The sequence below is a fragment of the Bacillus rossius genome, chromosome 18, assembly GCF_032445375.1.
Source record: "Bacillus rossius redtenbacheri isolate Brsri chromosome 18, Brsri_v3, whole genome shotgun sequence".
Taxonomy (NCBI): domain Eukaryota; kingdom Metazoa; phylum Arthropoda; class Insecta; order Phasmatodea; family Bacillidae; genus Bacillus; species Bacillus rossius.
Genome location: NC_086345.1, coordinates 26,227,628 through 26,254,285, shown reverse-complemented (window position 1 = coordinate 26,254,285; position 26,658 = coordinate 26,227,628). Strand labels below are relative to the sequence as shown.

Genomic DNA, 26,658 nt, shown 5'->3' with positions numbered 1-26,658 from the left:
TTCATATTAAAATTAATAAAATTTTTACCATTACAATACAGTAGAACCCCTCATATCCGACCTTCCCACAACCGACTCCTCCGGATATCCGACCTAGTCTCCGTGGTTGGCGAGCCTGTTCAGACTTGAAAAAGTGACGCATCTACAATATGTCTTCGTGTCGCAAACTGTTCAGTTCAGCCGTGATTGTTGGTGCAGAATGTGCTCCTACTATAATCTTGTACTGTTCTGTGTTTTTTTTTTTTTTTTAACGTAACGTAATGTATTGTGGGTAGAAAAAGTGGAGGGACACTTCTGCAAAATCAAGATTTGGCAAAACTGAAACAAAAATACATTACTGAATTCTTTAAATTAGGTATGCTTACATTGTATTTATCGTCTCATTTATAATTTAACAAAAGTAAATGTTTGAAATGTATACAGCAACAGTTTTACAAATAAAGTTGTATTACTGTACAAACTGTATAGCTGGGAAAGGCGTTTTTTTTTTTTTTTGCTCCTACGGATATCCGACCTTTTGGCCGTTCCGACCATGGCCCGGTCCCGTCATGGTCGGATATGTGATGTTCTACTGTATTTAAATTTAAGTACCGAAAACTGCTAAAATAGCACTATTTTACACCTTAAAATCCAAATTTTCCCGGGACCCCGCCGCTTTAATAGAGGGGGAGGGGGGGTTACGCTTCTTAACACCCCCCATACACAAATCCTGGCTACACCACTGACAGTACCTACACAAAACATAACCTCATAAACTACACAACTCATACCTATCGCCATTGATATCACAATATTGTAAATTTAACATCAAAACTTCTACGGCTAATAGTAAATATTTACAAATTAACTTTTTTTCTTGGTTATATGGCAACTAAGTATAAAAGTGATAGCCCAAAAAAATTACTATACGTAGTTTTTTGCGACTAACATAGTAAGATTTACATTCTCTAGGGGCACTTACGGTTTATGCGGCCAAAATAATATACGCCCAGATAATAACGGAAAGTTACCAAAAAAAACACGAGTAATGTTTAAATTGACTTGAAGGAAGGCTGTGAAAAGAATAATTTTATATGGTTGCGTAATAGTGAAAAAAAAAGTGGTATACCAAATAACTTATAAAAAAAAACAAAAAAAAACAGTATTCATAGGAGGAATAAATACTGTCAGAATTCAGGCACGAAAGGGTGGTAACACCTGAATTATCCCAGTCACGTGTCGGAAGACGCTTTTAGCTTTGAATATATATACTGTATAGAAGTCGCCAGCCCAGGTTAAAATTTCTAATACGGTTTTGAGGTAGTTGGTTAATTCACCGCCGCAATCGCCACCATCTCTAGGGCATCGACTCGTGGTGGTCCCTAGCGGACAAGTGTCGAACTCTTCAAACACCCCTTCCCCTCCCGTTGAACGACGTTGAGCTGCAGTGAATGATGGATGAGGGGTGCGGGGAATGACAGCGGGCGACAGCGCTGCGCTCTAACGTGTAAATAACAACTAAGACGATACAGGGCGTTACGGCAGCGCACTGCAGCGGTGAAGTTCCCAAGCTGCTCATCATACGCTTCTGAAAAACGTAGAGTAAATTCTATCCACTCGCGACTTCTATACAGTATATATATTCAAAGCTTTTAGTGCGTGCCTGAATAAATCATACTCGTCCCCTTCACTCGTCCGGCCATTTAATGGAAACGGCGACCCACAGAAGAGATGCGTGCGTGGCGAGTTCATCACGAGTTTCTGGCTGGTCCTCTGTTGTGAAGATACGGACAAAAAATGGGTGCGTGTACTTAGGTACGCACGTGAGAAGTTATACTTCTTTGGCATCATTAAAAAATAGTTTTTAATTGCATGCAGATAATTCTCCATGGTAGCGTTATTCTCCATGGTAGCGTTAAACGTTTAACGCAACCTTGTTGGAAGTCGCATTGGTAGTATAACTTCAAAAGATTTGATGATCGATTTATTGAAGTTATACTTCTAATGCGACTTCCAACAAGGTTGCGTTAAACGTTTAACGCTACCATGGAGAATAACGCTAGCATGGAGAATTATTTGCATGCAATTAAAAACTATGTTTTAATGATGCCGAAGAAGTATAACTTCTCACGCGCGTACGTAAGCACACGCACCCATTTTTTTTTTTCTTTGTACACTATGCATCGATTTTTAAAGAACAAATCGATTTACTTCTAACCCATTTATTCCTGCCAAGCACAATATTTACATTGCACAAAGAAGGTACCGCCTCCAATATATCTGATCGCCACCACACCATATGATTCCATGCTTTCAGTGCGTGCTAGGAGTGACATAAATACCTACTCGTCTTTCAGGGGTGTATGTGTATCAAGTGAGGCGGGATGATAAGCGCGTCGCTCCCTCGTATTTCTAGCGCGGTATCGTCTCTAATCGCAAGGCTCTGAACTAGTGCGCTGTCTTCTCGTCGTCACAGGATAACACTATGAAACTTGAGCGGTGACCGTAACATTATATGACGGAGAAATGAAGATAAAGGTGTAACGCAAGTCCCGTGAGTGCTTTCAATTATTTGTACTGGTTGTTTTACGCCTAAAAAAATTACTCCGAAAACACTCATCTTAGCCATTTCCACTCTACTAAACGCACATTTTAATAAACTTAATCCGAAATAAAAAGTAAGTTTCGGCCCACAGCGAACTCTTAAATGCTTTTCGGATATCTTGAGTAGTTTTCAAATCGCGTTGTTTTTCCTGAAGCTCTGCGCACCGTGTGTGTGCCCGGGTAGGCGGGGGCCTTATATACATTTAAAAAAAAAACACTAAATAATGACTTGTTTGGTATAGTAGGGGGAAAAAAAAATTATAAACAATAGGATTATGATTGTATAGTGAATTTATTTAAAGTCATACGCAAAAACACGAAATATTAGAAGCCATACCAAAGTTTTTAAATTAACGTATGTCGCCCCCAACACTCCCCAAACCATACGCCCCTAAATCCAACTGCTAATTAAATTCAGAACACATTCGTCAGCGAAGGTAATATCATTTGAGGAATAGCGCCGGTAATAATAATTGTGGAACGGGCTGGGCCGGATATTGCACGGCGACTGCAGCGCCCTGCGGCGACTCGGGGAACTAGCGCGCGCTCCCCTAGGTGCCCGCTGGCGCTATCTGCCGAGCGCGAATGCAATTACGAAGACAGCGCTGCGCTCTGTCGCGGACGGAAGTAACCATTCACAGCAGTCGCCGCCCTTAGCCGCGTGAAGTCGCCAGCGTCATGACGCGTGTAATTTTTGTTTTTCCTGCACGCTAAAACCCTATTATACAATCGCACGTAAACGGAGACGGATTTCTCCACACTAAAGCTCTTTAAACAATGGCGCGTAAACGGAGACGGATTTCTCAACACTAAAGCTCTTTATACAATGGCGCGTAAACGGAGACGCATCGCGTAAACTGAGACGGATCAACGTAAACGGAGACGGATATCCCGGAAAACATCCCACTAAACGCGTCTAAACTGTTAACCCCACTTATTTGTTTGTTTTGGTTGTTTTAGCTATCGAAAAATTAATTATGAACAGAATAAAATATATAATGGGGTTAGGAATAGCAAAATTACATGCAGAAATAACATTTTTTTCTACTTTGGAACTTAGACCGTGGTAATTGTAGCTGTACTCCGTTGCGCTATAATGAACAAAAGAAAATAATATTTGGCACAATAAGCCAACAAACGCATTATCTTTTTTTTTATTGTTAAAATAAATTTTTACGTGACGACGTAGTAGGATGTTCAGAGCTCATGATTGGCCGAAAACATACCACGGGTTTTAGCACAGTATTAAACAATAGAAAACCCCAAGAAAAAACTACTTGATACTAACACCGGGTTTGTGTGAATGCTTAATACAATTTACGATTGAAACCATTCCTTATTTGTATTCGTCATCTCAAGGGTACTAATAGTTAGGAACTTGCAAAAATTCGCGGTTTCGATGACCTTCAGGATAGACTACACAGTCCTCTGTATGCTCGGGGCAAATAACGCCAGTTTATTGGAAAGAAATTATCATTTAGGACTTAAAATGCACGTTTATGGTGTGACGCAAAAATTTTTGCGGTAGTAAACTTTTGATATGTTACCGATAAACTTTTTTTTTTCCTTCTGTCCATTGTACGAAAAATCAGCTCTGGGATAATTTTCTTTATATTAAAAAAAAAATATTTGTTTCCTAGGAGCGAAAATAGTCCCAGCCCGAACTACTTTTAGCCTCGCCGCAGATCGGAACGCTTCAGAAGTTAGAATAATATATTGTGCCAGACTTTCAACAAATATACCAACTTAAAGCTTACGAAATACGCAACAACTTTTATTTAAGCGATTTCCACGTCGAGCGCCTCATATTTATATAATATATCATTTCCTTCCTCGTAAATTTGAATAAATTTTTTTTCCCCCTATTTTTATTGAATATAGTCCATATTTAGTAAAAACATACCGAAAAGTTTTTCAAGTAGAAAAATGTTTGTAGTTAATTGTTTGGTGAAGCTATTATTTAGGACTTAACTGCACGTTTTCGGTGATACGCAGAAGGTCTACAGCGGTAAACTTTCGGTATGTTATTAAGCACAGTAGAATCTACTACCGTGAAAAAATTCAGCTTTGGACAATTTTTTTTTAGAGGTTGAAACCTTGGGTACCTAGGCGTTCGCATAACCAGAATAACTAACACAGGTTACTTAGCTAGAAAAACGTTATATTTAATTTATTAATATGTAGACTAAAATGAAAAGTTACATAAAAATTGAGGTTTATTAGCTTGTGGATCTTAGCTGCGTCAGAAAAAGTTAATAGTTAAGCTACGTTTCGGGTTCTCAATGCAGTCGCCATCATCAGGGGTAGACTGTTAAGAAATCTCTGACGATGGCCGCAAAAATCTACATTAATGCAATCATACTGCTATTAGATGTTGGTACATAATTATCATCATATCTGACAGAACCATTTTATATATCTCAATAAAATAAATAATCAATCCCGGATTTACTACATAATAATTAGAGACCTGCAAAATTCGCGGTTTCGATGGCCTTCAGGATAGACTGCACATACCCCTGTACACTCGGGCAAATAACGCAAGTTCATTGGCTGCCGACTTGCAAGTCGTCTCAGCTGGTTTGTCTGTGATTCGATCCTTCTTTGGTTGAGGGTTTATAACTGGTTGAGATTCGTCCAGATGAACAGTAAGCCAATAGCAAAATTATCTAAGAGGTATATTTATGTGTTTGAATTCTAGCCTATCACCGTATGAATCCGCGAATTTTGCAGGTCTCTACTAATAATTGTTTGAATTTCTAGTAACTAGCATGAGCATTGAGACAGGCAACGTTTTTTTAAAGTTAGATATGGTTTAGCTATCTAATTTTCTGGCAGGAATTAATATTTAACATATAATAATTTTTACAAACTCATTCACATGCAACTAGTTTGATAAAAAAAACACTTTGTTTTACTAAGATGAACAAACTTAAAAAATATATATAAATTTAAAAAACAATTTAAAAAATTATCGTTGCTTTTTTTTTCGCGGTTTGTTTACATTGCGTACCATAAAATCGTCATAGCTGTAAGTAGGGTAAGTTAGCCTTCACACTACGGTACGGATGCTGCCGTGTAACAACCTTGGTCTCGCTCTCATCAATGATTCTTTAATGAGCGTGATTATTAGCGGGGTCTAGTCGCGTATAAATAGACCCCCTACTTCTCTTTCTCTCTCTCTCTCTCTCTCTCTCTCTCTCTCTCTCTCTCTCTCTCTCCCCCCCCCCCCTCCCCCGCCATAGCAAGAGGTCCAACGAACCCACGTTGCATAATGCGCGAGACGTCTGTTCCCATAATGCTCCTCGTTTTCCCTCCACCCCCACCCCAACTAACTCCAACGCCGCGGCATTTGAAATATTTCCAATTTTCCCCGGGATGAAGGAAAGAAGAACAGCCAGGGGCAGAACAGAGTAAGTAGGAGGAGACGAGACAAACAGTGCGGCCCCGGGAGGAGGGGCGGGGCCGACTCTGGCCGCGCCTTCTGTGGGCGGGGCCTGTCGGGCGAGGTGGGCGGGGCCACGGGAGAAAAGTGGGCGGGGCTCACCCGTCACGAACTTGACAGCAGGTTATGGTTGAGGGTGAGGGGGAAAAATAAAAGCACTGAGGACTGTAAAAAAAAATAAAAAAAAGACAACGGCTCCGGAGAATAAATTATTATAATTATTTACAGCGTGGCATTACGTTTCTAAGTGCACGCCATACAATTTACGGTCTCGTAGACTTGATAAAACTTATCCCCCCCCTTTTTTTTCACCATCAAACCACCCCCTCCCCCCCCCCAAAAAAAAACTTTAAAAAAATGACATTTATTTTTCCGCTTAATTTAATGCTAGCTGTTATATATATATATATATATATATATATATATATATATATATATATATATATATATATATATATATATATATATATATATATATAGTCCGTCTTTCCAAGGAAAGTTAAAACGCATACTGACGAAATGTATCGGGAAAAAACAGTTTTGTATAGTAACGGACTCGAACGAATATAAAATTTCCTCACAACCGACGGACGTCAGGACAAATAGCTTGCCGTATGCATTACAAGGTGCATACAAGTAGCACTTAACATCTTTGCAATGGGCTGAAAGGTTGCGTGTCTACCAATCTAATTGCATATATGTAATCAAGAGCAAAATTTATATTCATGTTAAGTACAGCTGCTATTGGTTGATTGTGTTAGTCGGTGTCTCGAATTTGACACGTTACCTAACCCAACTGTCGCTTGTGAAACATCCCACACTGTGGTTTTGTTTACGAACATTAGACCATAGGTACTGTTAGCGAGAAAACTTGTCAAATTTCAAACAATAATTCATTTGAAGGGAGGGAAAATAATTAGGTCTTAATTCGAGATGATCTATTAATTTGCCTAAAACAGTAACGACATAAAAACTGTAGAAGACACTTTTTTTTTGCGACGATTCGACAACTCATTTATCATGGCTCAGCAAAGAATTAAAAAAAAAAAAAAAAATTCATCGCGGACAATTATTTTTCCCTTTCCTGATCTAGCCTGCTTCTGGCAATTACGAGAGAGCATTAATTTACTTTTTTTTCTTTTAGTATTGTTGAACCTAAAAACTTCTCACAGACGAACTACTGGTGAAAAGGAACCAAAATGGGTTTGTTTATTTCTCTGTGGTGTTATTTTTTTTATTCTGCAGGAGAGAAACATATAATTTAGCAAAAACCACTAGGTACCCGAATGCCTACGATTGTACAATTTTTTTTTTTTTTTGAAAAATATAATGTTATCGCTTTTAATTTTTTTTTTTTTTGGCATTCATTATGTGACGTTGTTTGATAAATCTCGTTACATCGTAGATATTCACGACAGTCAGTTTTCACTCATATGTGAATTGGAACACTAAACAAAGATGGAGTCACATATTCACAACCTAAATTTAGCGTACGTATCTTTTGTAAGAAGACCTGGTTTATAAACTACCCAAGGAACGCAACAACGCAATGAAATCACGGTTGTTTATAAATATAAAGCACGTCAAGTGGTAAGATGTCACCTACACAACAAATTTAAATTTTAAAACCGTAGAAAACATATTCCTTCTGCTTCTACTGATAATTCATATACGAATGAAATCTTCAATAACTTTATTTAAAAAGTTTCATTTTATTTCTCTGCGAGAAAGTTCAACAAGTGAAAATGCGGTAAATATAATAAAAACAACTTCGCAGCCTTGTATACACGCAACGTCTACGCCTTATTGAAAGTCTTCGGAACATTTCACTTCAAAATGCGAAAGGCGGGAACGGAAGAAGTTACAAGTTGGCCGATGATTGCGTTGCGTTTTTTGCGTCGATGTATGAACCCGGCCTTGATTATTTCCTGCAAACACGTAACCACATAGCCTAAGCTGTTTTGCTACATAACATATATAATTATCTATTCACAAGTGATTCATTATATAAAATATATTAATGTTAATGGATACTTAATTCAGGCTATGTGACCCAATGCGCTATTCGACGTATAGATATGTTGTTTACCGTCTATGGTGTTAAATAAAAAAAAATTTCTTTGTAATTGCTGTTATTTACGGACTAATCGTAAATTTATCACAATAAAACTCTTGGTTTTTTTTTTTACTATTTGGTGGCAAAATTTAGACACCAAATAGGCCTACTTATAAAAGGTTATTTTCGCGCTGTGAATAAGTCACGCATAATAATTGATACAAGAATGACATTTAAAAAAATGTGTGGTGGCAAAAAGAAAATTATGTAGGCCTAACTAGGCGTTAAGAAACCAAGGCTTAGAGGGGTGGTTGGTACTCCCTATTATTAGTCTGCTACAAATTTGTATTTTTGGTCATGATCTGAAATGAATATAACTGCTGGAAATCGTTTATAAATGCTTACATCGATTTAATAAGTTTCATTTAACAATTTTGGAAAACTTCAAAGACCGTTTTTTATTCCAATCTTCTCATTAAATTTGAGTATGTAATAGTGCGTTTATACCGTTTCGAAATAAACATTCGAATGCGGCCTTCATAGATAAATAAAAATTTCACATTCCAAAAACCTACAAAAAACTAAAGAATTTTTTTTTTGTAATTTTATTTGTTTATAGTACATGCTCTCGGCTTGAAATATAAATTTGCCTTTTTTGAGAGATAAAACCCATTTACAATTAAAAACTGTCAACTTAAGTTAGGTTATTGATTAAACTTAAGTATCACGGACATAAATACTAAATTATGGACGCAAAATAATTGAGGAAACTACCCTTTTAAGCACGAAGGAGAGAACATTTTTCCTACCACGAACCGGCATAGTGCGAATTACAAAACTAACAAATGTAACAGTTCGAAGATAGCGTTAACAAATGTAACAGTTCGAAGATAGCGACTGCGTGATGCTATAGTGTGTCTTATGCTTAGTTTGCAATACAGAAAGTGGGGGAGAAACTCTAGTTTTACGAAGTAGTTTTGGACACGCCTGCTAGATAGTAGATTTCATAACATATATTACTAACATAGCTACATCGATTGTGAAAAGTAATGAAAAAGTTATTATCAGTCAAACAAATTAATTCACTTTATTTAAGTATCCACATATTTTTGTGGTGTGGCATACCACAATTGATATAAAGCATGCTTTCTTTGAAGTTAAAATCTCTGTCACTAAGCAATCAGTCGTCGTCGAGTACTTATACTAACACAATAAACGTAACACTTTGGATTTGAACCTCCCGTCCGAGTTTTTTGACGTGACGTCTAATAAATCGATGAACGCCGGCTGCACGCACGAAAAAGTGTCCCGTTACGCACAAGGTCCCGTTACGCTGTGTCCCGTTACACTCATTGTACGCTTGCGCCGCATCTATCTCTCTTCCACTCGATTGGAACAACCATCGATTTGACTTTTTCGAGGCACATTAAAATTGAAACACTCCCATTCGTTTCCTACTTTTCCTATCATCGTCCTATCCTTGACTTAATAACACAGATTGGAAGAAGTTAAATAGCAAACATGTATAAAAGTTATAGTTAAAATAATCTCTTCGTTAAAGTGATAAACATATTTGAATTAATGAGTGCAAATAAAAGTAAACTGATAAATTAAATTGTAGATTCCATTTCACTCCTTCTTTGTATCCATACAACATAGTGATAATTCAATAAAAATGATTCAATTTTATTCGTAAAGTATGCAATCACTTCATCAATGTTTTGTTATGACGTTGTCACGTTAAACTATCGCCCGTAAACCGACTTTACAGACAACCAATTTTTTTTTTTTACATTCCAGAGCTATATAAATTAAAGCAGAACTGCTAGGGATCGCTCTCCCTGTTGTTTGATCGGGGAGGTATTAGAGCTTCTGCAATGACCAACCAACCCAGCATAGTCGCCGCCTCAGTCCCTTTATCACACTCAGCTGACCAGACAGTTGGCTGTGTCCTGAGCACTGCTGGCGCCTACATCACACCGGGACCCCTCAAAACACCCGGTGCCTATCCAACCTCTGCCAGCTGTCCAGGCTAGCACCGGAGCTGTGTAGTCACTCACCATGTCGACTCCGCATCAGGGCTAGGGAACCCTTGGTGGCTGCTCCAAGCGATCGGAGCACCAGGAGATAGCAGTGGCTGGTCCGAGGAGGGTCGTTACCACAACGCCGAACGTACATTAACGCCGAATACAATAACGCCGAATGCCAAATTGACCGCAACTCCCGACAGCTAGAAAACTGCTGTGTACCACAACGCCAAAATACAGCAACGCCGAAAAATGATGCTGGTTGGACAGGGGTAGGGGGGCACAGGAGCAAAATGAAAAACAACTGAATGAATGTGTGTGTTTCTTAAATGTATCTTAACGCCGAAATACCACAAGCCAACCTAACCTAGGCTAGGCTAGCCTAACCTAACCTAACCTAACCTAACCTAACCTAACCTAACCTAACCTAACCTAACCTAACCTAACCTAACCTAACCTAACCTAACCTAACCTAAACTAAACTAAACTAAACTAAACTAAACTAAACTAAACTAAACTAAACTAAACTAAACTAAACTAAACTAACCTAACCTAACCTAACCTAACCTAACCTAACCTTCCCTAACCTTTGTGGCAGTCCTGCAATGACATTTTTCGGCTTTAATGTATTTCGGCGTTTTGGTAATTCGGCGTTGTGGTACACGGCAGTTTTCTAGCTGTCGGCGTTGTAGTCAATTTGGCATTCGGCGTTATGGTTTTCGGCGTTATGGTTTTCGGCGTTATTGTACCTTCGGCGTTGTGGTGCGTCGCCGTCCGCGGAGGACCCGGGGGCTGGCCGCGACCATTCTCCCGGCGAGGGACGGGTCGACCCCCCGGGAAACGCGCGCCTTTCGCGGCCACGCTTGCCTCGTCGTCCGAACCCGACCCTTCGCTCCCATCTTTGAATATATATACTGTATAGAAGTCGCCAGCCCAGGTTAAAATTTCTAATACGGTTTTGAGGTAGTTGGTTAATTCACCGCCGCAATCGCCACCGTCTCTAGGGCATCGACTTGTGGTGGTCCCTAGCGGACAAGTGTCGAACTCTTCAAACACCCCTTCCCCCTCCCGTTGAACGACGTTGAGCTGCAGTGAATGATGGATGAGGGGTGCGGGGAATGACAGCGGGCGACAGCGCTGCGCTCTAACGTGTAAATAACAACTAAGACGATACAGGGCGTTACGGCAGCGCACTGCAGCGGTGAAGTTCCCAAGCTGCTCATCATAAGCTTCTGAAAAACGTAGAGTAAATCCTATCCACTCGCGACTTCTATACAGTATATATATTCAAAGGCTCCCATGTTTGATTTTCAGCTCGGAGGACGCGTTTCAACGGGCATTCAGTCCCTCCATCTACCCAATGCACCATCTATGCCACTCGCGCCAGCACTTGTTTCGGCGTGGCTCTGTTGCCAGATGTACATCTGAAACATTGTATTTTTGAAAAGGAAAATTTTGGAATGAGAATTTCTAAAATAATTTTATGTTTGGTGGTATTCCGTATTATTATTATTTTTATTTCTAAGGTGACGAAGCTGAAAGACGCCAAGTAGATTTCAACAATTTTTTTGCAACAATTTTTTGTATCATTTAATATTTTTAATCTTTTTTGCTCTGTTTGATTAGCGCACATAATTTAACTAGTGGCATTCACAGTGCCCGTCTGCTACAAATAGTTTACTCACGTGAATTATAATAATTGGTGTTCGTAATGACTACAACTGTACTAGTACTGTCAATAGACGCTATTTTATGGTCTTATAATAACTGACAATGGTACACAAAATAATATTTTTTTATTGTTAAGCTGGGCAGTACCAATCAGGCTATAGTGGGCACCATTTACTTTGTACCATAGAACAATGAGGAAGATATAGAAGTGGAAACTGATACCATGTTTTGCGCGACATGCGACGCTATCTGTTGGGTGGTCCCATTAACTACTAGCAAAAAAAAAAAGGCATCTTTAAGTCCATTACCTTCGGAATCGTGTTCTATTTTGGGTTTGTATACAATGTTACTTCAGATTTTAGGCATGAGATTAGTTTTAAAAAAACGTAATAAGCGTAGGTGATAACTCAAAAAATAGAGACAAATATTACCGTTAATTTAAAAAAAATACCAAAAGGCCAAAGCTCATAAGTATTTTTAATATTTTGTGATTCAAAATATTTTCATAACATCCACGCTAAATTAAAATTATAATTGGTCGTCGTTATTTACGTTTTGAGAATATTCGTAGATATCACGACTCAAAATGGCTACGACCAAAAGTCAACAGGTGGTCCTAGCAGTAAAATTATTCGGGTGCCTTCCATCCCTTGGAGATGGGCCCTTTACATTATGGCTACATTTGCTGATGTATGTAGGGATGTGTATGCAGTATTCGGATGCAACAAGATAAGGTAAAGCACTAACAAATACACCGGAAACCAGCACCGTTCAACTTCTCTATGCTTTCAGCAAAGGAAGTGAAGCTACAATAATTTAATATTAGTTTCTAAAAATAAATTAAATAAATTCTAAGCTTTTGTGCTTTATTTTTACAATAAAATTATATAATGATAAACTAAGGGTTTGATAAGAGAAAAGAAGTAATTTTATTCTTCTACAAAAACCGTAGCTCACATTTTTAAAAAAACACTGTACATACATTCGGCCATCTATTTGCAAATTGTACAACATCAAAGGCAGATTTCTCACACAAAAAAAAAATGTGCGCGAATCTTTCAGTACTCCCCAAGCGATGTGTAAAATCTACAAATCTACCCTCGGTAACTAGCAAATTCATGTGTTCTCACTTATAACACGAAACTAAAACACGAAATATGTTTTTTTTTAAATATAATGCCGAGCGTGACAAATATGTATGCAAATTGTTTATCAATTACATTTATTGACGCGAATCACACGTAGTTTCCATACCCGCCGCTAGAATTCGCTGCCGGAGCAGCTACGTCGACTATCGAATCATTTGATTGGCAACCCCGAAATTTTAAACTATACAACGAGAACGGCTCCGATAAAAGCGAGAAATAAAAGACTTGACAAAAAATTACTGAACCCCAGCTTTGGTCCTGTTCCATGCGACTTCCTTTATATTCACAATATTCCTCCAATAAAATGCCGTATACCGAGAGCTAAGATATTACACTTAAAAAAAATTTAGCATTAGAAATCATATTTTTGAAGTCATAGATAGAGACCGGAAAAATTCGCGAGTTCAGTGACCTCCAGGATAGACTCCACTATCTTCTACACACTCGGACAAATGCCAACTGTTCATTGGCTGCTGACTTGTCAGTCGTCTCGACTGTGTTGCCTGTGATTCGACACTTCTAAGAGTGGGGGTCTCTAATTTGCCCTCAGTCCTCCAGATTAACAGTGGACCAACGGCAGAAGCAGCACTAAGGTATAATTATTTGAAATGTAGCATTTCACGAAATTAATCCGCGAATTTTTCATAGGGTAGGTGAAGTCTTGCAACTTGAGTGTTATACAAACTAATTATTGAAGTGAAAGCTTCTTTAGCCGCGATGAACGATTTTTTGGTAGAGGGCAGAACTTATGGGTTCGCGTCACCGACATGCTAGTGACGTGTTGCGCCAGACTGGCGAATCGCAGCGGCCTGTGTACATGTACATGCATATAAACACTAATACATTGTATATACTCGACTGTATCATGTGCGTGTTGGACTCTTTCTTGGATGGGTGAAATCTTGTGAGTTCGCGTCACCGACATGGCTGTAGTAGCAGTAAGTGAAGTTAATTTGACTACGTGAATACATGACCTAGGTCTGACATCACTGGTAAGTCATAGCTGGGTAATGAATTTTTACGTAATTTTTTACATACCACTGACATCTGTTGTGACTAATAAAAAAACGATGTAAGGATAAATGATATCATGCTGACATCGTACTGATATAATAACCATAATAATCTTCTTACGTACATTTGACGTAGAAATGATGACATATTACTAGAGACCGGAAAAATTCGGGGATTCATTTCGTGATAGGCTGAAATTCAAACATGTGTACAATTCTGCTGCTTCTGCTATTGGCTCGCAGTTTAAATGGAGCTCTCTGGGCCAATGACCAAAGAAGCGTCGAATCACAAGCTAACCAGTGCGGAGACGCCTTTACAATTCAGTATCCAATGAACACGCTTGTTTACTTGAGAAATGCAGAGGATAATGGAGGCTATCCTAGAGGTCATTTAATCCGCGAATTTTTCCGGGTTCCTACGGATTACACATTTAAAAACAAGGTTTTGAGTTTTCACTTCTGTTGACAGTCCCCATGACTGGTTTTTTTTTTTTTTTTTCCTTTTCTTGCGTTGTTACGTGTTGCGTTGTTGCGTTGTTTATAAACCCCGGTCTTCTACCACTAGTGCTCGCGCAGCGAGGAGGAAATTTGTTTCCAAGGTCACCAGATGCTGGTGCGCACGACTCAAGAATGGGTGAAGAGAAGAAGAAGAAAATGAAGAGGGGGGGGGGAGGGTTACATCCAAGGCTTCAAGGCCCACAGGCGATAATAAAAGCCCCTTACCCCTCCCTCCCTTTTTTTTAACACACAGTTGAGATAAAAAAAAAAGCCAACATCGGCAGGCGTGAGCTATGTGTTTCACGAGCGACTGACTGTAGCTGTGCAACTCCACATGTGGACTTGCTTGGCCTCTTCTATGTCCACGTATAATATATATTTATTTATATATATAAAAAAATATGTGTGGACGTACATACACACACACACACGTAGAGGGTTCCAAACTATTTTGTTTAAATTTTCATGTTTTTTTAAAATAGTTTTCTGAAGTTTTACCGAATTTTTGCCTCTTAACCCGTATTACCTTTTCCGTCCGAAATTACAAAAAAAAAAAAAAATGCTCTGATAATTTACTTAAACAATTTACTCATAATTTTTAATTTTCTGAAAGAAATAGGAAATTCAGCCTCCAGCATCCCTGAAACTAGCTTATTTCTTTTTCTACTTAGCGTTGTTTCTTTATTTATATATATACACACATATATATATACACACACACATATATATACATATATACACACACATACACAATCACCAGAGATGTGTAACATCTAATCTCGGGAATGAGTAAACACTAGTGATGGGCAGAACGGATCTTTTGACCGAATCGGTTCTTTTGGATCAGTTCTGTAAGATGATTCGTTCAGAACGATTCGTTCATCTCGGTCAATTCGTTCTTTTCTGTGTATGGGATCTGGCTCTTTTATCAGGTGTCGTAACTCGTTCATCTTTTAGAGTATTACGTACGTGTTTTTGTATTTGAATTTGAACATTGCTTTCCGTAGCCAGTGAATCACAGTTGCGTATATGAAACAAGATTATTTATATTTTATTACTTATTAAGTTACAAATATTAATATATAGGCTATTTACACTCTAGTGACAGTAAAGTGTTTACATGTAGACCAACACATTTAGAGAAAAAAGACAAAAATTTAATACTACTGCAATTCAGTATGAAGAGAAACAAATGAAGTACATTAATTAACCAAAAAATGGTAAGTGTGAACATTTGTAGTTACTTTCCCTGTTATTTTTTAATTCATACGGTTTTTTTTTGTTTTTTTAGTTTTTTATTTCCAAATTTGTGTATGTGAATGTGAAAAAGCTATTTTAAACCACTACATAACAGTTGACATTTTCAGGTATAGATACTTTTCATGTTACCCTATTTTATTTGATCAGTTATCGTTTGCTCTTGTGAACATGCGCACGCTGTGATTACTAATTCTTCAGACTCCTGACGTCATGAATCATTTCACGAACGAATCAGACCGGGCGCGTGACCGGTTCTCTCATCTCGTTCTCTCGTTCTCTCGTTCTCTCCGCGTTTTCGTTCTTCCGAATCTTTCAAGGTACCGGCTCTCAAAGTGCCGGTTCTTTACATCGCGAACGAATCGCAAGATTTCGGTCTCTCAAAGATTCGTTCTTTTTGAACGAATCGTTAACGAACGACCCATCACTAGTAAACACACGTGTGTTCTCACGTAGCAAATACACTTATGACACGAAAGTCCGAAACGAAAATTAACGCAGAATTCTTTAAAATAATTTCGAGCGTGATGAATACACCCAAATTGTGTTTTTCAATTACATTTCTGGACGCGAATCACACGTAGTTTCCGCACCCGCCGCTAGAATTCGCTACCGGAGCAGCTACGTCACCTACCAAATTTGCAGACCGAAATTTTAAACTATATAGTTAAAACATATCCGATGTAAGTGAAAAAGAGAATTACAAAATTACTAAACTCCGGCTCTGGATTTTATTTCCGACAAAGGAATTTTTTTAAAACACTGCCCATCTTGTTAAAATTCGTTGAACAGTTAATATTTTCCCTTTGTTTCCCTTTGGCTTTGTGAACTTTGGTTCGCGCCATCCGCCACAGATGGCAGCGTCGTGGTTTGTTACACATTTCCGTTGCATGCGACTTCCGTTCCATTCACGAATTTATTCCTGCCAAATGACATATACAGAGAGCTAAGATGTTTACACGTAAACAAAAAGGTTATAACTAAGATAAACGGGAATCCTTCTTTTCACAGATGAGAGAGCCAAACGCCCGATCGTGCATCTTCGGTTCTTTTTTTTTGTTCATTGTAACTCATGATAACTAATTGTCAATTAGGTTAGGTTAGCTGCATTATAAATACTTTAAAACATTGTGGACGGTTGATTTGGTTAAGATAGCTGCATTAAAGATACTGTGAAATCATGTAAACAAAAAAAGCGAGCATGAACTTCGGGGAACTTCGGGTGTGGCTCTCTCGTCTGTGAAATGAAGGCTTCCCAAGATAAACGGGGAAGAAATATAAAACAAAAGATACCAATCTTGGATTCAACAAGGTTTTAAAAGCATTTTATCACACATTTATTTAACCATAAGCTGTTCAATACCGACGATGAAGATAATTACAGAAAGACTGGATTATTATCCGACAGAGTTAATATCACATTAGAAATGCAGTAGTTGTTGCTAGGAATGGGCGCGAGATGCGAACACATCAGTGAGGTCAGTTCGGAAAACTTCGCAGCGCATTGCAAACGTCAGATGAATTCAGTCAGTGGTGCACCTTTAAAACCGGACGTTTATGACGTAATAGTTGAAAATATCGCACGTTGCTGTAACCTTGAATAGGTAAAAAAAAAAAAAAAAAAAAAAAATCGCGAAGATGGGTGGAGGGTAATGCGGAAAACAAACTTTTGTAGGTCAGTGGAGACAAAGCTATGGAAAGGAAAGAGTACAGCGACATATGACTCATCTTCTGTCCTTGTGTTGTCTGGGGGCTGCAGTGTTGGAGATAAAAAAAAAAAAAGAAGGGAGGGGCTGACAGTAAGAGCAAAAAGAGGGGGGGGGGGAGAACTTTTTTTTTTACTCTCCTTTCTCTTCTCACCGCTCCTTTACCCCCTCCTACACACGCACGCATACTCCCCTCACACTCATTCCTCACTTCTCCATCCCCTCTAGGCTAAAAGCGTTCTGCTGAGTCAATCGTGACTATGAGACCTTTTGTGCGCGGGAGAAAAGCCCCGAGGCGAAAGAAGAAAGAAGAAAAAAAAGAGGGGAGAGAATTTCGTGTTAACTAAAAAGAGGGGGGAGAAAGTCTAGACGTGATGTCACATGATCGCGTCCACTCAGAATCAACCTCTCGTACCCCCCCCCCCCCCCCCCACCACCCAACTTCCACCCATAAGACAGGAAATTGAGGGAATTTTCTCACTACGCCCTTCATCACAAACGGCCCAAAGACACCCCCCCCCCCCCCCCGAACTTTGCCTTTACGGTGTCTGCAGCTGATAAGAAACGCAGGCGGGGGTGGCATTCGAAGAGAGGGAAATGTTGGGTTTTTTTTTTGTCACCCGTGAAATTAAAAAGGAAAGTTTTTTGTTCTGGCGTGAGATAAAGGTGTACCAACCTGCGCCTTGGATATCCTGGTCGAAACAAGGCATTAGTAGAGACCATCAAAATTTGCGGATTCATTCGGTGATATGCCAGAATTCAAACACATATACCTCTTAGATAATTTTGCTATTGGCTTACTGTTCATCTGGACGAATCTCAACCAGTTGTAAACCCTCAACCAAAGAAGGATCGAATCACAGACAAACCAGCTGAGACGACTTCGGCAGTCAATGAACTTGCGTTATTTGCCCGAGTATGTGCAGTCTACCCTGAAGGCCATCGAAACCGCGAATTTTGCAGGTCTCTAGGCATTAGGATTGGGAAAAAAATCACGGTTTCGATGACCTTCAGGATAGACTACGCATACATCTGTATACTCGGGCAAATAACGCCATTTCATTGTATCCTGGCTTGTTGAGTCGTCTCGCTAGGTTTGCCTGTGAATTCTATAACTTCCTTGGTTGAGAGTTTCTCATTGGACGAGTCCTCCAGATAAACATGTAAGCCAATAGCAAAAGAGCTCCGATGTGATATAGGGCTCAAGATAAAGTCTAAATAAAAATTTAAGAGACCTTCAAAATCAGGCTGAACAATCCTGATCACTAAACAGTTTAATCCATTGCATGGATATGTGTGTGTAAGTGTGCGTGGCAATAATGCAGTACTATCTCATATTATCTTGTATTGGCAACCATTTAATAATTACATTCCGAAAGCAAATGTATGCCTACACTTAATTTTGAGTGGCATGGAAAGAACTTTCTGATTAAATTTTGTAATGGTTAGTTCGTGATCTTGAACTTGAAATAAACACAATTCAAGATAGTTTTCTATCGCGTTGGGGATCGTCCATTAATCACGTGAGGCTCGAAAGTAGGGGAGGGGGTCGGGAAAAATCACGAAATATCACAAGGGGGGAGGGGGTGTAGAGAGATATCACGTGTATTTATTTTTTTCGCCCCGATTTCTACTAAACCGAAAAGCGACGCGTGACCTTGACTCGCCGTAGCCAGGCAACAATATCCCCGCCCGCCGCAACATGAACCACCCGGCTCGGCTTGCCAGTCGCCAGTGAGACTGTGATTTTGGCGCCGAATACACGCGTAAATCACATATAAGCCTTTCCTTTATTATTTTTATGCAGTGAGAATAAACCTGCAACCTTAATGTGTGTCTGGACATTTTTATCACTGTGCTTAATTTTCCAGAATTAAATTAGATTATAGCTATATTTAAAGATAATATTCTGAAATTTTTAAAAATATTTTGTACCAAAAAATACACGTTTTATTGGGGGGGGGGGGGGAGGTAAGTCTAAAACCTCACCACAAATCACAAGGGGGGAGGGGGGTTAAAAATTTGCTAAAAAAACATCACGTGATTAATGGACGGACCCTTATCAACTTCATCACTACAAGATTCGAATTTTATTCCCGCTGAATAGTTTAATTTAAAAAAAAAAAATTTATAATGTAATTGGCAGAAAATTGATTACGTGTGTTCAAGTGTACGAAAAGGCGCGTTGATCTCACTTCTCCGCTAGTAATGTTTCTGCAGCGCGCGACTGGACTGGGATCTCTGCAGAGTTGTAACGATCAGAAACACTCTCGCGGTTCAAACGTGAAATTGTCTCCCAGCCACGCATTTCGTTAACGTTCACTTTATTATTTAGTTTAATTGTTCACGTGAATTATTTAATGTTTAGTTGTATAGTCCAAATTGTATTTTAAAATTTTGTAGTTTTAACTTTTAACGCGCCAGACGGCCACGCGTATCTCCCCCCCCCCCCCCCCCTGGTTCCTTTATGTGAAATGTCCAGCTGTCACAAGTATGACTGTAGTGTTTTTTGACGTTTTATAACGTCTTATAAATCGACGAACGCCGGCTGCACGCACAAAAAAGCATGACTCATTGTCACGTTCCGCCTGAGCCGAGCGTGCAAGAACCGGCCAACTAACGTACGAGAAAATCTTCTATAATATCAAACAGGTTAAGGCGGGTTTTTTTAAAAGCAGCAAATTAAAAAAAAATTGATGTGACCTTATCACGTAAAATTATCGTCCGTAAACCGACTTTACAGACAACCCCCTTTTATTTTTTCGTTGGCCCAGAGTCCTCCAGGTGTGCTTCGAGGCAGAAGCAGCCGCTGTTACGGGATCTAGCCTGTCGCGGAATGAATTCGCTGGAATTTTTTCCGGCTTCCTAACGTTATCCGTGAGCGTGGGAGCGCGCTATCGCGGACGGACTGTAATAAAAGCGGGGCGTGGCGCACGCGGCTATCGCGGACCGACTGTAGCTGGCTCCGGGGAGCCCCAAGGTCGTGCCCCGCGGGCAGGAAGAAAACTGGAAAAATCGCCTGGAGGAAAAAACAAAAGACAGTCGGAGCTCATTGGTGGAGGCGCCGGGTACGAGAAAGAACTCCTCAACCCCCCCCCCCCCCCCCACCACAACAAGCCTTAACAATTAACCTTTTTTTTTTACCCCACCGGCTGTTGAACCCTCGCCGAATAACGGGTCCTGTCAGTCCATGGCTACTCCTACCCTCCCCCATGAAGGTTTTCCAACTACACAAATAGAACTCTAAAACAATGCCCAAAGCGAGCTAGTACCTACCTTCCTCCACCAACCTTTTTTCGAACGCAGCAAAGCTTATATTTCTCTCGTGTTTATCTCCTTGCTTTATTATAAATATGTACTGGAACAATTTTTACAATTCTAACTACCTCTAGGATAGACTCCACAATCCCCTACTCACTGGCTACTGAACTTGTGAGACCTCTCTCAGCTGGAATGCTTGCGATTCTATATTTCTTTGGTTGAAGGTTTTTTTTTCCAATCGGCTCAAGAGAGACCTTCAGATAAACCGTGAGTCAATCACCGAAGCAATATGAAGGTGCGTGGCGGCGTTTGGATTCTACCGTAACGGTCTCTACTGATTCTAACACCAGAGATCTTGCTAGGAGGTACGGAAATTTCCGCGGATTCAAAACGGTCGCAGGTCAGAATGCAAACCTTAAATACTGTTGCAACTGTGTTCTTGATTGCCACCGCAGTTATTTGGACACGCCCCTCTGCGACCGTGAGACAAAAATGCCCAGCCAGGAGAGAAGCAAGCCAATTAGACAGGGCCGATAGATGAGAACATAAAAAATATTGTCACTAAGAAATCAGCCAATGGAAAAGAAAAAATGGGCTCTGAGTACACCTACATATTTGAATTTTACCCTGAAGCCCTTACGCGAAATTTCCGGGTCTTTAACTCTTGCTATAATTTTTTTTCCCCATTTGGTTTGTTTATCGTCTTTATTGGTGGCAAATTTATGACTATACGCCTTTTTTTACTTTGCATTGCATTGCATAAATACAGAAAAAAACATAAAGAATAATTAAAATAAATTTGATGATAAAGTAGGTTAAGATTATTATAGAATACGAACACTAAATATTCTTGTATTTGAAAGTCTTTAATACCGTATTCAGAACGCAAACAAACATTGCTAGTTGCTATCGCGGCCAGATGCTCGGCTTCTATTGGTCGCACGGAGTAACGTAATCGGAAGCGCTGGGCACTGCCGGGCTAATCCTTGCCATTGTAATGCGTGCCATTGCAGACACATTGTAACGTGAGATCCGTCTCAGTTTGCGTGATTCGACTGCGATTCCGTATCAATGTAGAAGGGGATCGCTAGCATTGGGTTGCTTGTGGATAGTTTTTCGTGGCTATGGTAGCTGTTTTTTTTTATTTATTTTTTTATGTTTGCCTGAGCCTCAAGAGAACCACCCATTTATTGAGTGGCTCCCCTGAGACCTTTGCAGTTTGATTTGGAGTACCTGACCAGTGGTCGCACCTCCTGTCTAAGTGGGCCTAGTTCCTATATTGTTCGAGACATAATAATCCTTAGTTAGTTTGTATTTTTTAGAACTACCCTGGTTCTATTACTGTTTTAATTTTAATAAAAAACATTTTACCATTTGATGATATCCGCCTGATTTTGTTTTGTGTTCCCTGTCCTATCTTTTTTTATTTATTTTTATTTTTGTTATTTATAAGATAAATTCTATTCTATTCCTAACCCCCCCCCCCTAGGTAAATATTCGCCTAGGCGGGGCTTCCCTACTTGAGTCTAATGCAGCTTTTACCTGCTTTTATACGGGGAGTGCTGCTTCACAATGTGGTGATGCCTTGGTAGTGTGTTTAATTACCTGTTTGATACTGAAAGACTGAATGAGTGAGTGATGATCGTGATGTTTGTGATGTGCTGCGTGGTATGATGGGTGTTGGTTATGTTTTTGTGCTTTGGTTAAGGTGCTACTATCAGTGTGCCTATCTAATTATTTCCCTTACTTGTTTCATAGTATTTGATTTAATCGGTAGTTTGCTTTACTTTCCTATTTATTTACTTCCCTCGATAGCCAGGCTTTGATTACTGTTTTTCAGGGTTCCTGAAGGGCCCATCCGGCTAGCGTAGCGCTCAGGGGTGATACTCACCACCGGCACTGTCCCCCCCCCCCCCCCCAGGCAATCCCCTACTTGAGCTCTCTCAGCCTGACTGTCCTTGTTAGTGTATTGTGTGTTTATATGTGTAGTCTTCTTTTGTCCATGCCAGTGTACACTCCTAGTGTTCTTATAGCTGGATTGATGTGGGTTGGTAGTGTTGCGTAGAATTTCCTGTTGGTGTCTTCAATGCATTGCTTGATCAATTTCATTCCTGCTTCTTCATGAATTGCCTGTGTGCTTGTGTCGTATCGCCTGTTGAGAATGGTCTTAAGGATTTTGTTTTGGACCGTCTGTAGTGGTTTGATGCGTGTATTGGCTGCACTTCCCCACACTTCACAGGTGATGCTGCTGATGCATATCGGTCGACAGATAGCGTGTTATTTTGGCCGCAGATTATATTTATTTGTTATTCATTGCCTACCTAATGGTGAAGTTAAGGCTCTTATCCTGCTATTAGACCTAACCATAAACTACACAAAATCACATTACATAATCTTCCGATCATATTAAACCTAACCTAAACTAATAACTTTAAAAACATAACACCAGACATTGTAAACGTCTAAAGAACAAAACAAACATAGGCAATAAACATAATAAATAGTAATTAATGGGACTCCACAGTTCTACGTACACTCGGCCAGATGTCACCCTCTCATCGGCTTCTGTCTTGTGAGACGTCCCCAACGTAGCAGCGTGTGATTCCATACAGCTTTGGCTGAGTGCTTCTCATTGGCCCAGTCTTCCGGATGAGTTCTGAGCCAATAGTAGAGGCCGCACTGAGGTATAATAACTATTTGGATTTTAGCCCGTAGTGAAATGAATCCGCAATTTTTTTTTCCTGTCTCTGCGCATTACTAGACTGGAAAAATTCGCGAGTTCAGTGACCTCCAGGATAGACTCCACGATCCTCTGCCTACTTGGGCATACGGCGCGCGTTGGGTACTAAATTTTGAGGCGTCTCAAGTAGGTAGCTTGTGGTTGGATACTTCTTTGATTAGTTGTCTATAATTGGCCAAGAGTCCTACATATTAACAGTGAACCAATAGCAGAAGCAGCACAACGGTATAATTATTTGATTTTTAGCATATCAGGAAATGAACCCGCGAATTTTTCTGGTCTCTACGCATTACGCATATATCTGAATGAACGACTTGCCTATAAATAACCCGGTGTGGTTCTGGAATCATTGGCAAACGCTGAAAAAATGCACTCTAGAAGTTTAAACTTCGGGAGTGTTTCTGAGCCTCCCGGACTTTGCTGGGAGTATAATTCCCAATCGCGCGCCGCAGATTCGATGAAAGTGAACTGCTTTTCGCGAGCCGTAATACAAAGTTTAAAGCCAGATTTATAGCGTGCATTAATTCTGTAACAGTCACTAGTCGGTTGCACAAATACTTTGAAACCGGGTACATTCTAAACCACAATGCCTCGTGTTTAACCGTCTTATTTACTTTGTTAGATGCTTCTCTTTATGTCGGTTGTAGTTTTTCTTAGCTGTACCAAACTGACCCTATCTCTTATTTTCTGCTGTAATTTCTGCTGTAAAGAATTTTTTTAAAGGTTTTGAATTAAGTTGGATATTAACATCTTGTAATATTTTCTTTAAGCCTGCCCCCATTCTGATTTGTGGTTTTTTAGACGTGGTTACTATTTTGGGCAGAGCATCAATTTTTCTGCATTTAGATAATTTTTTTATATACACGTTAGTACCCAGCTGGGGGCGGGTATTGTGACCGTTGGCTGAACGTTATGAGCAAAGGTTACAAGTCATTATCGACTTTATGGCGAAGATAAGGCGGTTCGCATTTTCTTACACTCAACACATTATGCCTACTATGGAAATATCATGGCTCATAAACTCACGACAGCACAAACTTTATTTATTTATCTATTTATTTATAAACTTACGGTACACACGGAAATTTCGCGAATTCCTTTAGCTTCAGGCTGGAACTCGGAAGGATTAGACTTGCCCAACCAACGTTTTGCTATTTCCATTGGCTGAACTTACCGAGAAAACGGTTTGTTCTTGCTAATCGGCACTACCTGATCGTAGAGACCTGAAAAATTCGCGGGTTCATTACGTGCTATGCTAAATTAAAATAATTATACCTTAGTGATGCTTCTGCCATTGGCCCACTGTTAATCTGGAGGACTGAGGGCCAATTAGAGACCCTCACTCGTAGAAGTGTCGAATCACAGGCCACCCAGTCGTGACGACTCACAAGTCAGCAGCCAATGAACAGTTGGCATTTGCCCGAGTGTGTAAAGGATATTGGAGTCTATCCTAAAGGTCATTGGCCCCGCGAATTTTTCCAGGTCTCTATGATTCGCTTACTTCTCTTCTAGACGGCCGCCATTGGCTTACAGCCATAGAGGCGTGTCCAAATAATAAATGAGTCTAGTGCGAGAGTTAAGATTTGCGCGAAATTTCCGTATATCTCCGTGACGGGGGAGAAACACACTCATACGTATAAATGACAGTGAGGTGGTAAAATTTACTTCAAAACGGTAGTCTATAGTTTTTACTCTAGTCCAACTAATGGACGAGTGTGCCTAGAGACTGGAAAAATTCGCGAGTTCAATGACCTCCAGAATAGATTACACGATCCTCTGCCTACTTGGGAAAACTCAGCATGTTCATTGCGTACTGAATTTTGAGGCGTCTCAAGTGGGTAACTTGTGATTGGATACTTCTTTGATTGATTGTCTCTAATTGGCCAAGAGTCCTACATATTAACAGTAAACCAATAGTAGAAGCAGCACAACAGTATAATTATATGAATTTTAGCATATCAGGAAATAAACCCGCGAATTTTTTCGGTCTCTAAGTGTACCTAATAACTGTCATTCTACACACATTATTACTAGAGACCTGTAAAATTCGCGGATTCATTTCGCAATAGGAGTCCAAATACTTTTGACATTATTTTGCTTCAGTGATTGGGCCACAGTTTATTTGAAGGACTCTGGGCCAATGAAAAATCTTTAACAGAAGAATTAGCGAATCACGATCATTCCAGTCAACAGGTGTTACGAGTCGGTAACCAATCAGCAGATGTAATTTGCACGAGTGCATAGAGGATCATGGAGTCTATCCTTTAGGGATTTGAAATCGCGAATTTTACAGGTCTCTAATTATTACATAACTAAAATTAACCTACACTTTTGTTTTCAAAATTAACTAGGCTAACTATCCAATTTTTTTCCTAGGATGCGATGAAAGAATGTTTCAGCTGTCAATAAAAAAACTTGTTTATTTTATTAATGGAAATTGGTAGCGAAGTTAAGGCGATACGCGTTTCCTTACACCTAGCCACATTTTCTGGTTTTAATCAAGCATTGAAATTTTAAACAAAATCATAATTAAACAAAACAGATGACAAAATAGGCAATAAGATAGAAAGCAGAATTAAGCTTAAACTAGATGTTCGAAGATAAGAGGTAAATATAACAAAATTTGACCAATGCACTTAAATTTACTTAAAATTAAGCACATGCAAACACGTGCTGGAAAAGTAAATAACGCTTAAAAAATTCAGCTTTGCCAAAAACAAGATGATGATGATGATAAGTAGTACTACATTAAAACCAGTCACTAGCACACTCGCACATAGCTTCATGCAGTAGGTAAGCCGCCAATTGTTACCATTGTAAGTACGTGTTCCAAAGTTACTCGTAATAAATTTAAAAAAAGTCGCAAACACAAAAAAATAAATGTCGAGGGAAAAAAATATTTATTTGTTGATACACCAAGTTGTTAGAATTGTGGTATTATTTCATGGCTAGTTTCTCACTTAAATGGAGGTTTTGTTTAAAGAACATCATCAGTAAATAACACAACTGTACAATTCGGAAAAGTTTATTGAGAAAATAAATATAGTTATATGGGGTGGCGAAATACAATCGTTTTTGCAAATTATTGTTTAAAAATTTGGGAACTAATGTTAATATTTATTCCTAATAAAAATTTTAATTATACTTTTGTTACAAAGGTAACCCCCCCCCCCCCCCCCCCCCCCCAGTAATGTAGGGTTAAGATGTTTTTTTTAATTACTTTTTTTTATAAGTTGTTTCTAGCGCAGCTGTT

At 39.4% G+C, this 26,658-nt stretch overlaps 1 protein-coding gene across 3 annotated transcripts in view; it reads right to left on the bottom strand.

Moving 5' to 3' along the window:
• The window catches only part of LOC134541199 (BAH and coiled-coil domain-containing protein 1), a 279,429-nt gene that overhangs the window by 159,471 nt on the left and 93,300 nt on the right, over positions 1-26,658 (bottom strand). The gene's annotated exons all lie outside the window — the stretch shown is intronic.